This window comes from Sorex araneus, chromosome 6 (assembly GCF_027595985.1).
Source record: "Sorex araneus isolate mSorAra2 chromosome 6, mSorAra2.pri, whole genome shotgun sequence".
NCBI classification, from domain to species: Eukaryota; Metazoa; Chordata; class Mammalia; order Eulipotyphla; family Soricidae; genus Sorex; species Sorex araneus.
The window spans coordinates 127,807,246-127,819,560 of NC_073307.1; the positions used below are offsets into that span (position 1 = coordinate 127,807,246).

General features: G+C 35.9%; 2 pseudogenes; both read right to left on the bottom strand.

The window, feature by feature from the left end:
* Nucleotides 1-12,315, bottom strand: part of LOC129405955 (uncharacterized) — a 190,511-nt pseudogene that overhangs the window by 64,898 nt on the left and 113,298 nt on the right.
* Nucleotides 11,921-12,075, bottom strand: LOC129406399 (U1 spliceosomal RNA; annotated as a pseudogene).

The following is a 12,315-nucleotide window of genomic DNA, read 5'->3' on the forward strand; positions in this document are numbered from 1 at the left end:
GTCTATATTTCCATAGCCAGCCTTTTAAAAGCAGTTGATTAGTCTATCAATAATTTACTAAAAATGTCATTTCCAACACTGAATGAATTATATTTAATAATTTTTAAAATGACACCAAACCATCTTCAAATAACTTATAGTCTAATGCAAAAGAAATATGTTTTATATAAAGTTGAGTAGACAATGACTTATTTAACTCTATTTTCTTTAATATAAATGTAATGATACCAGAAAGTAGTAGAGTTGCTTTCTTCAGTATTTTCCACAGCACTATTAAAAGTCTAGTTTATTGTACCTTAATATATTTTAAAACAATTCAATGTCTTCTTAGAAAGTTCAAGATCTGACAAAGCCATTTCATTAGCATGACACTGAATATGGTTCCCAAACTGCTTTTTAGATGCCATGGGTATCTAAATTAGAAAAAGGGATTGAGTTAAACACTCAAAATTTGTTGCTTCAGTGGTATTTACATGCTACAGGATTTAAAAGAAAAATAGACAATAAATGAGAAAATATGAAAATGACATATTTGGCTTTCAAAACCACAAGGATAAAGTTGTCCTTTACTGAGGAATAAAAAACTGTTCATGAGAAGTTTTGGAAATGGTAAAAGTTTGATTCAGTGGAAAGCATGTACTGGAGTCGAGTATTTTCAGTGGGACTTTTTGGGGGTGGGGCAGTTGTTGGGTCACACGTGCTGGTGCTCTCATGGTTTTGTGGTTGATCCTGGTGGTGCTAAGGTAATGAGGTGGTTCTGAGGACTGAATGTGAGCATCCAACACACAAAGTATTCTTTCATCTATCTTTCTAGCCCCTGTTTTCTTGAGAAAAAAAAAGTTAAGCCACAAACATCATATTGTGTTAGAGTATTTTCAAATTGTTAGAGAATCAATCAATAAAACATGGTGTTTTTATTAGTCAAGGAAAAATCATTTTTAAATAAGTGGACATATATATATACTATGAATATATATATACTATATTCACTGTGAGTATATATACTATATGAGTATATATACTATGCTCACTGTCATATATATATATATATACACATATATATTATTTATATAGCACCATAGTCCCATTATTTATCAATTTGCTTGAGCAGGCACCAATAATATCTCCACTGTGAGGCTTGTTACTGTTTTTGGCATATTGAATACACCACGGGTAGCTCGCCAGACTCTGCTCTGCGGGCAGGATACTCTCGGTAGCTTGCCAGGCTCTCTGAGATGGATAAAGGTCAACCCAGGTGGACCTCGTGAAAGGCAAACTGCTGTACTATCTCTCCAGTCCATATGGTTTTCTCATGGTTTACCAATGACTTGATTACATGGACTTTCAGAAGTGTATCATTGTTTGGTACTCTCTTTGAACTACTCACTTTCTGACTAGTTAGATATTATGCTCTTCTGATGTCCATGTTTGTTTCCTCTTCTTCCTTCTAAACTTTAAACACTGCAAGTCATAAGCTAGAGAGATAGTTCTAAGAGTTAAGTGTGCGCTTTGCATACAGGAACCCAGGGGTTTATTTATTTAATTAGAAAATTGAATCACTGTGAGATACACAATTACAATGTTGTTCAACACTGGGTTTTGGTCATACAATATTCCAGCACCCTTCACTACACCAGTGTATATTCCCCATCACCAACACCAATGTTCCCACATTTCCTCCCTCGGGAGCACCCCCCCACCCGCCAACCTTCCCCTGTGGCTGGCACTCTTTTCTTTTTTTTCCTTTTTTTTAATTAATTTATTTATTAATTAGTAAGTCACAGTAAGGGTACAGTTACAGATTCACACATTTTTGTTCTTGTTCTTCCCTCATGCAATGTTTAAGAGCCCATCCCTCCACCAGTGTCCATTCTCCACCACCAATGAACCCAGTATCCCTCCCACCCCCCAGTCCCATCCCCATTCCCCACCCCACCTCTGTGATGAGGCATTCCAATTTGATATCTCTCTTTCCTTTTGGGTGTTGTGGCCTGAAATAGGGGTATTGAGTTTCTTTTCTTTCCTTTTCTTTCTTTTCTTTTCCTTTCCTTTTAAAGAGGAGAGCAGGTTAAGGGTTAAATTTGCCTTTGTAACTGCTTGGCTGCTTTGAAAGATGTTTTCACGACCTGCCTCTGGGCAGGAAATGGTCACCAAATGGGCCAACAAATTGCTCTAGGAACTGTAAGCAAACATTTGCAAGGAAACAGCAGTTAACAAATGTTGAGATAAGCAAATTAAGTGACCTATGTGTGATTCCCTTTGATCCAATAGGTGTGATTCCCTTTGATCCAATATGTGTAATTCCCTTTTCTCCCCCCAAAAGGTACAAAAACGGTTTGATTTTTGAGTTCGAGGCCCTCAGCTGTGCCAGTTTTCACACACTCTGCAGGGCCACCAACATATTGGTTTGAATAAACCCCGTGTGTTTGCAGAAAGGCAGAAAGATTTGTCTTGGTCTCGTTCCTCCGGCCTCCCCTGGGTAGAAATCTGCTAGACCTTAACACTTTTTTTTTTTACAGTTACAGATTTACTCATCTTTATGCTCTTGTTTCCCTCATACAATGTTCGAGAACCCATCCCTTCACCAGTGCCCATTCTCCACCACCAGTAAACCCAGCATCCCTCCTACCCTCCCCAATCCCATCTCCCCACACCCCGCCCCGCCACTGTGGCAGAGTATTCCCTTTTCTTCTCTCTCTCTAATTAGGTGTTGTGGTTCGAAATAAAGATGATGAGTGGCCACTGTGTTCAGTCTCTAGCCCACATTCAGCCCACATCACCCTTCCCCCGCATGGCCTCCGACTGCATTATACTTGGTGATTCCTTCTCTGAGTTGCCCTCTTCCCAGAATGTGAGGCCAGCCTCCAAGCCATGGAGTCAGCCTCCTGGTACTTATTTCTACTATTCTTGGGTGTTAGTCTCCTACTCTGTTATTCTATATTCCACAGATGAGTGCAATCTTTCTATGTCTGTCTCTCTCTTTCTGACTCATTTCACTTAGCATGGTACTTTCCATGACGATCCACTTATATGCAAAATTAATGACCTCCTTTTTTCTAACAGCTGCACAGTATTCCATTGTATAGATGTACCAAAGTTTCTTCAACCAGTCATCTGTTCTAGGGCACTTGGGTTTTTTCCAGATTCTGGCTATTGTAAACAGTGCTGCGATGAATATATAAGTGCAGATGTCATTTCAAATATACTCTTTTGCTTCTCCAGGATATATTCCCAACAGTGGTATTGCTGGGTCAAATGGGAGCTCAATTTCTAATTTTTTGAGAAGAGTCCATATTGTTTTCCAAAAGGGCTGGACCAGTCGGCATTCCCACCAGCAGTGTAGAAGGGTCCCTTTCTCCCCACATCCTCTCCAACAGCGGTTGCTTTTGTTCTTTTGGATGTGTGCTAGTCTCTGTGGTGTGAGGTGTTATATCATGGTTGTTTTGATCTGCATCTTCCTGATGATTAGTGATGCAGAGCACTTTTTCATGTGCCTTTTGGCCATTCGTATCTCTTCCTTGGGAAAGTTTCTGTTCATATCCTCACCCCATTTTCTGATGGGGTTGGATGTTTTCTTCTTGTAGAGTTCAACCAGTGCTTTATATACCATTGATATCAACCCCTTTCTGATGGGTATTGTGTAAATATCCTTTCCCATTCTGTAGATAGTCTTTGTATTCTGGTCACTGTATCTTTTGAGGTGCAGCTTTTTAGTTTAATGTAGTCCCATTTGTTGATCTCTGTTTCCACTTGGTTGGCCAGTTGCATGTCATCTTTGAAGATACCTTTATCTTCAATATCGTGGAGGGTTTTGCTGACCTTGTCTTCAATGTACCTTATGGTTTGTGGTCTGATGTTGAGGTCTTTAATCCATTTTGATCTGACTTTTGTGCATGGTGTCAGGTCGAGGTCTAAGCCCATTCTTTTGCATGTGGTTGTCCAGTTGTGCCAGCACCATTTGTTAAAGAGGCTTTCCTTGCTCCACTTCACATCTCTTGCTCCCTTATCAAAGATTAGATGATCATACATTTGGGGTTGTGTGTAGGGATATTCCATCCTGTTCCATTATAGACCTTAACACTTTCTTTTATTTTCCTTTCCTTTCCTTTCCTTTCCTTTCCTTTCCTTTCCTTTCCTTTCCTTTCCTTTCCTTTCCTTTCCTTTCCTTTCCTTTCCTTTCCTTTCCTTTCCTTTCCTTTCCTTTCCTTTCCTTTCCTTTCCTTTCCTTTCCTTTCCTTTCCTTTCCTTTCCTTTCCTTTCCTTTCCTTTCCTTTCTTTCTCTCTCTTGCCTTTCAGTCATTATGGTTTGCAATACAGGTACTGAAAGGTTATCATATTTATCCTTTTACCTATTTCCAGGTCTTGTCCAGAGTGGATCATTTCCAGATCACTGTCATAGTGAAATTCTCAATCCTAACTGCCCTCCCCAATGCTCCACCACTTGTGGCAAGCTTCCAACTGTGGGCCAGTCTTCCTAGTCTTCCTAGTTTTGAATCCCTCCACAACCCCCAAGCATGCTTGCAGCAAACATCAAGCAACAATTAGAGAGTTTCCTTTAAGCAATTTGGTATGTGATTGCCCCAAATAAAACAGCAACAAGAGCAATGATAATGGTGATGAAAACATGTCAGGTCCTGAAACAGCTGTTGTCTTTCTCTTCCTAATTCTATATTTCAACTCTCAAAGTTAACTTTACACACTTCCAGGCTCAGTTATCCACATATGAATATCTGTACATGTTCTTAGTGGCAGCCCCAACACCCCCCTCTGTTTCCCCAACCCTTATGCTCAGTTTCTTTGTGACTATTTATATCTAGGTGTTAGTGAAAGTGTTGTCACCTTGAGTTGACTACCCTGAATGGCCACCATATCTAAAGCAGATTCTTGCTCATAGTCATCCTGATATGTTTATATTCTTCAAAACTGTACAAATTTGCTATTGCTTTATTGTCAAAAAATTATTATGAAGCCAGAGCAATAGTACATAGTTTAGTGTATTTGCCTTGTTTGTGGTCAACACAGGTTTGGTCACAGCACACCATATGGTCCTCTGTGCCCTGCCAAGACGATTCCTGAGCACTGAGGCAGGCCTAAGGCCTGAGTACAATTGAGTGAGGTCCCAGAATAAATGAAGCAAAAATCTCATGACATGTAATAACCTTGCTTGTTGCATACCCCATAGCATCTGAAGAATGAGTATATGTGTGATGACAAATATGACGCAAATATTTGGTATGAAAGGATAAAACATGTTTAAGAGATATTAGCTAGGAATTTTTAGTGGAAACTTACAACTTGAATTCTAACTACACTAATTTAAAAAGATTATGAAATCTAATATTTAATTTTGAGTATGAAGAAAGAAAAACAGTCTGAGGCTCCAGTGCCAATTAAGATGTTTTTCAGAAGATAATAATAGATAATAGGGTAATAAAATTCAAACAAATTAAAAAAATTTTCAGAGTAAAATATTTCCAGATACCATGTATAATTATATAATCATATCTGTATAGTTCACTATCATTAACTAATTGCATATTAAATAGGGCATATCCTGTTTTATTTTGGGCAGCTTATTCTTGAAATTTTATCCTAAAAATTGAATTATCACAGTCAAAATTATTATCTCTATTTTAGTTATTTTAGCATGAACTATAAAATGTATTTTGAAGACATTATTAAAAAATTTTCATCAGTAAAGCTCTGATATTCTTGTTTGTGCTATGATTTAAAAATAATAAACTTAGACGTTGGAAGTAGTCCTTAAAATATAGTTCAGAGGCAGAAATTTGCTGTGGTTTTTGTAAGAGACTCTGGGTTAATCTCCAATGCTACAAGAAAGGAATTTGAAATAGTGTTTGTAAATCCTCATTTTCATCCCACTTACAATGATTCTACCAGATTATAAGGTCAGTCTGTAAGAAACAAGAAGTTTTGTTCTAAATATTTTATCATTTTTCATTTGATATATTTTTAATTTAGGCATTTTTCATCTTCCAATGTTTAAGATAGTAGCACTACAATTATTATTTTTGTTTGTAAGAATCAGAATAACCGAGATTTATTGAAAAAAATCTCTTGCTTATTTGGATATCTCAAATGAACATATTTGTGGAAAAGTTCTTGGAAATTGACTGAAAATACTGATGTCTGAAACCCGGATTGTGACTGAATATATCCATTGTGCAGTGATATCATATATTTCTGACTATAGGTTATTCTATTTTCAACAGGCTTGAGAGACCGTTGGCATAAGAAAAAAAATAAAAGAAACACATTTGTAAGGAAAAATTTTAACCATCTAAGTAAAGTTCTCTCCCATCTACAACATACGAAGTGCATTTGGATATATAAAATAATTTTAAACAATTCTATAAATGAAACTAATGTCCTTGTCATGTTGAGTCTATATTCACAATATATGGGAAGTTGCCTTCAAACATTCTCAAGGTGAAGAATTTATGAATAGGGGTACTGATATCTTCCATAGGCTTCCTAATCTTTCAATGAATAGCAAATCCTTTTTGGTTCCACTCTGATAAATTTACAGCATTACTGTCAAACCAGTACATTACTTTATTTTACTTCTTCAAGCAATAATAAAATGTATCTTGCAGTTTTTCACTGCATCTGGAACATTTGAATTTAATTTATTGCATTAAGGCATCATCTAAATTGTGTTAAAGTAATAGATACAGAGTAGTGGATTAATCGTAAAATGATTCCAGAAAAAGCATACAGACTTTGTGAGAGATTTCATTATAAATGAACATACAAAAGAAAATGAAAATATATAACAAGTCTCTCTAGCTATTATATAATTCTACTTTCCCTTTTCTCATTATCCACTTTCAAATCTCACTTTAATATAATATATATTGGAATTTAATAATAGTTATTTCATACATTAAATTGAGTGATGTTTTATTCTACATTCATCTTGTTTACAGAGTTTGATAATTTTCATAATGTATTAGAAATGCCACATTGTTCAGATAATTTTTTTTCTCATGTAATTTCACTACAGAGTATATACTCAATGTGAAAATAAACTCTGAACTAAAAAAAAAAACTTTAAAATTCTGTCATCTTTCCATAAACTATAGTCACCCTCATTGGCAACTTTCTTTAGTAAAATTTCAAAATAATATATATTCTATGTATTCAAAACAAAGTGTCTGCATTAGAATATTTTTGCTTCTAACTAGGTATTTTCTCCCTTGCTACACTTTCCCTCTTTTATGCTCTCAGAGTAACTTGTCTGGTGTGATAATCTGATAACAACTCAAAAGTTTTTTATTTTGTTTGGAGTTTTTTGTGTTCTTTTCATTAATTTACTCTGATTAGTAAAGTTATTTACTAATCCAAAAGTTATTCAGTAGCTTCTTATTTTGTCATAATATATTTTAGATTTTTCCAAATTTCTCCTATGGGAAATAATAAGTTTATTTACATTTATCTTGTGCCCCCAAGTGCGACCTATTTTTTAAAATGCTCCTTGTGTGCCTGAAAAGAATGTGTACTCATTTTTATTGTCTTTTGGCAGTGAGGGGTGAACCAGTAAATGTCTATTAAGATCATCTTCACTGATACTTTATTTAAGGCTATTGTCTCCTTGACAAAATTTTGTATGGTTGACCTGCATATTGAATATTATACTTTCATATTTGTATCATGTTCTTTTGTGTTTCAATCTTTAGTGTATCACATATATGGTATATATATGACATATATATACTATACATATATGACACACAACTAATACAAAAGTACATTACACAAATCCATACATATGATATGTATATGTATGATATATAGATGATATATAATAGATTTCACCTACCTTTATATAGATACTTATCTATGTACATTACTATCTATAAATAGATATGATATATATGTGTCATATATATCATTTATATATGCATATGTTTATATATGTTTATAACATATAAACATATATACACATATGTTTATATACATATGTATATATGTTTACTGTGTTTGGGCACTTATATATCCATGAGTTCTAAATATTCTTAACCATTATATGTGAATAATCATTTTAACTTAAAGTCTGTTTTATCAAATACAACTAAAAATGCCCCTGACCTTTCTATATTTACCATTAATCTTCATGTAGCACTGTTTTTAGCCTTTTTACTTTGTGCCTATATATCCACTGTATGTGTGTGTGCGCATGTGTGTGCGTGTGTGTGTGTCCATACCCAGCGGTTCTCAGGTTTTTCTCCTGTCTCTGACATAAGCAATCACACCTATTGGTGCTCCAGGAAATATATGTGATGCTGATAACTGAACACAGTTTGGTCGAGTGCAAGGCAAGTTTTCTGCCCCACTGTACTATCTCCCTGGCCCTGTGAGCCCATATATCTTTATAGCATAACTCAACTCCTAGAGATAGCAGAAAGTTAAATTTTGGTCTCCAATTCATCCTGTAACCTTGTGCTTTGATTTGTGGGTTTAGACCATTAATATGTACGGAGATTATTGAGCAGTAAGTATATATTGCCACATTTCTGAATTTTCTTATTGTACTTGAAGTCCCATTCTGCCCTTTTTTCCTTCCTTCCTTTCTTTCTCCCATTATTTTTCCTTCTTCCTTCCTTCCTTCCTTCCTTCCTTCCTTCCTTCCTTCCTTCCTCCCTTTCTTTCCTTCTTTCTCTCTCCCTCCCTTTGTCCCTCCCTCCTCTCACTATCTTTTTCTCTCTTTCTTTCTGTCTTTCTTTCTCTGGCTCATTCTTCCTTCCTTCCTTTTTTCCTTCCTTCCTTCCTTCCTTTTTTCTTCCTTTCTTCCTTTCTTCCTTTCTTCCTTCCTTCCTTCCTTCCTTCCTTCCTTCCTTCCTTCCTTCCTTCCTTCCTTCCTTCCTTCCTTCCTTCCTTCCTTTCTTTCTTTCTTTCTTTCTTCCTTTCTTTCTTTCTTCCTTTCTTTCTTCCCTTCTTTTCTTTCACACCCAGAAGTGCTTGAAGGCTTCATGAGCGTTGTGCTCATTTACACCAGTTCTTGAGGAGCTATAGTGTACTGTGGATCAAACTAAGACCTCTTGATTACAAAGCATATACTCAGCCCTCTGTAATGTCTCTAGTTCTCTTTTATTCTCCTTTTATTCTCTTCTTTATATATTGGTATAAACCTTTTGTGAAATATTTATATTCCATTTTTATTTTTACATTCATTTCTTCTAAATTTTTTGTTTTCTGTTTACCATGAACATTACATAGAATATTCTAGATTTTTGTTATATTTTAAATTAAAAGCAAGTTAAGATCAAGTTTTTCTAACAGTTTCCCTCAATGGTCTGTGGGTTCCTCACATAATGTGTTTTTGAATCATTCCACTTTTAATCAGGGCTTATTTTCAATTTATCAAAGTCCCTAGAATATTTCTTGCAAAGCCAATTGAGTGGAAATGAATTATTTTGGATATTTATTGTTTCTAATGCTCTTAGTTACTCCTTTGAAATTTAAATGGTAATGGTAGACTATTCTTGGCTGAAAGTCTTTTGCATTAAATAATGCAATTGCTATATTATACTCTTTAGGAAATAAAATATTTTCCTAAAAGATTTGTCAATAACTATAGGAGTTGCCTTATTTGTTACTCTGTATTTATTTTTCATTTAGGAATCTCTTTTTATCCTAATTTTTTATAAGTTAAAATACAATTTGTCTTGATTCCTGATACATGTCTGGGTTTATTTTACATGGAATTCCCTGAAATTCCTAGATGGGTAAGATTGAGATGGGGGAATCTCTCCTTTACCCTTATAAATTTTAAAAATGAAAATATAATTTAACAAGCTTAGTAAAATGGTTTCTTTCTGGTGCTATGATTGATGATTTTTTAAAATGTCATATTTCAATAATTTAAAATTTCAAAACTAAGCAGAATTAGTAAAAAACAAATGCCCAAATGAGCAATTGTAGATAGTGGTCTGTGCTTCCCTGGAGAATAATCTAGTCTTAATTTTTTTAAATTTCTTCTCATACAACAATGTCAGCTCTCACAACTCAAATCGCACCTTATGCTACTTGGTAAAGGCTTCATACTTTCATGACATGGCTATGTGTTTCCTTATGGAGTGCTGCAGGGGATGCTGGGGTCCAGGGTGAGCCTTGGAGAGTTGGCTCAAGCCCTGTAGGTACCCCTTGGCTTCCTGGAAGTGACCCTTCCTTATCCCCTGCTCTTTCCTCTAAAGTCAGGGACCATTGAGCAAGCTAACTAACTGCCAGCCAGCCACGGAGAATGCGGAACCACAGCACCCTGTTCAACTGTTTGTGGGTTTGTGCGGGAATTTCTTCCTGGAGGTGTTCACCACTGCTCCCCCTTTTCTCCTAAGGTATATAAACCTACGCTGATTGCAATAAAGCCAGTCTTCTCCTGTAGAGGCCCCCGGAGTGCAAGCCTTGTTGTCTTTTTCATATGGCTCTGCTACTCGCCCTCCCTTTAGGGGCTGTCCTCCTTGCCCTCCGGTGTGCAAGGGGTGGGGCTGGGTGGCCTGCCATGGCCATGGACCCAGTGTGTCAGAAAGACAGGTCCTCAACCTGCTGCAATTCAGAGACTGAGAGTGAGAGGGATAAAACGATTTTCTAATTCAATGTGTGTCTGGAATATACATTCATTTGTAAACAGTTTTTTTTTAAACTGTTCTCATTGATATACTCAACAGAGTTTGCTCTGAGGAGAAATGTGACATTGATTTGCTTTTCATTTTCCCTAGGTATGATGATAAAAAACTACTCAAACTTTCTTTTCCTGTGAGAAAGGAGAGAGCCATTTTCTCCTTGAAAGTTATTTTTGTTGTCTTAGAAATTATTCTGCAGCCTGATATGAAGTTTTATCTGTAAACTACTGATGCTATCTTTGAAATAAGTGGCTATAATACAGTAAGAGAAAGATGTGAGGGAGAAAAATGAATTCTGTTTGATATTCAAGGAAAGGACCGAGATGTAGATGGTTAGTTGATAAACATTCAATTTTCAAAAGGAAGAGAATTATGTAAGGGCAGACTCATGCAAATATGTTCAGCAGATATCCTAGCAGAAGGCTCTTGGGGTAGCACTGAAAACTAAACTTATCTTCTAATGGGTACAGGAAATATATGGAAATTTTTGCTCCATTATGATTACATATTAATAGTGGTAACACATTTAGTGTTTGAGATGCCTTGGTGAATATGATAAAATTTATAAATCTTGTTTCCAGAAATAAAATATTCTAAACTTTGTCTTATTACCTATATAAGCTAATGCATAAACCTAATAAATAATATGCAAATTTTATATTAAATTAACATTCATAGCAGTCTTAAGAATTTAATCTAGGAAATGGAGAAAAGTAAAGCAATTTATCCAAGGACTGTAGCAGAGTAACACCAGGATACAACGAAGTCAGTTTGACTACAGAAACATCACTTTATTGCTCTGTACTTTCTTGCCTTATTAAAATATTAAGAAGATTCCATATTTAGCCTCCATATAGTACTAACATTTACTAAAACACAGCTGTTTTGCCATATAATACATACTGAACTCAGAAATGAATACCTGAGGCTCAAGAGAATAAACAGGTCAGGGTAAGGTCCTCGCATGGACCCATTGACTCCTACTTTCCCAATCATTTCATTCCCCAGCATTACTTATGGTTCTCCATGCACTGCCAGCCATGCACTCTGAGCGCAGAGCCAGAACTAAGCCTTACCACTGCCATGTGTTTACTCCTAAAATAAAATAAGTTAAAATTTCAAAAATGAATACCAATACCACATAGGGGAGCAGACCCAGACATGAGAGAAATGCAGGGAAAATTTTCAAACCTAACAACATGACTTGTTCTTTCTAAGGACTGCTCCTGTCATGAAGATATCTAGGGTTCTCTAGGCACCATTATTTTTCTTGCTTTTAGGAGAGAGCGCAAGCACAGTATCCCACTGCCACAAATTATGCAGTCGAGTTTTCTACATTTGGGGGACTCACAGGGGTCAGCACATCCAGAATGCAATGGATAGCCCTTGCCCAGGGAAAACCAGCTTCGTGATATCCCCTGTTGATACATATCCCATTATTCTTTTCATCATACAAATTAATGCATTTGTCATTCTGGAGAATATTGAGAGTTTTGAAAGGTTTTAAAAGGTTTTGTGAGAAGTTAGAGACTCCAGGGGAATATTGAATGAAATATGCTTCATCATGCCATTCCTCAGAATATTATAAGGGTTAGAGGTAGTCTCTGTCATTGCTGTGTCACAAAATCACAATTCTGAAAGCCATTTAACATAATGACAATTAGCAGTATAT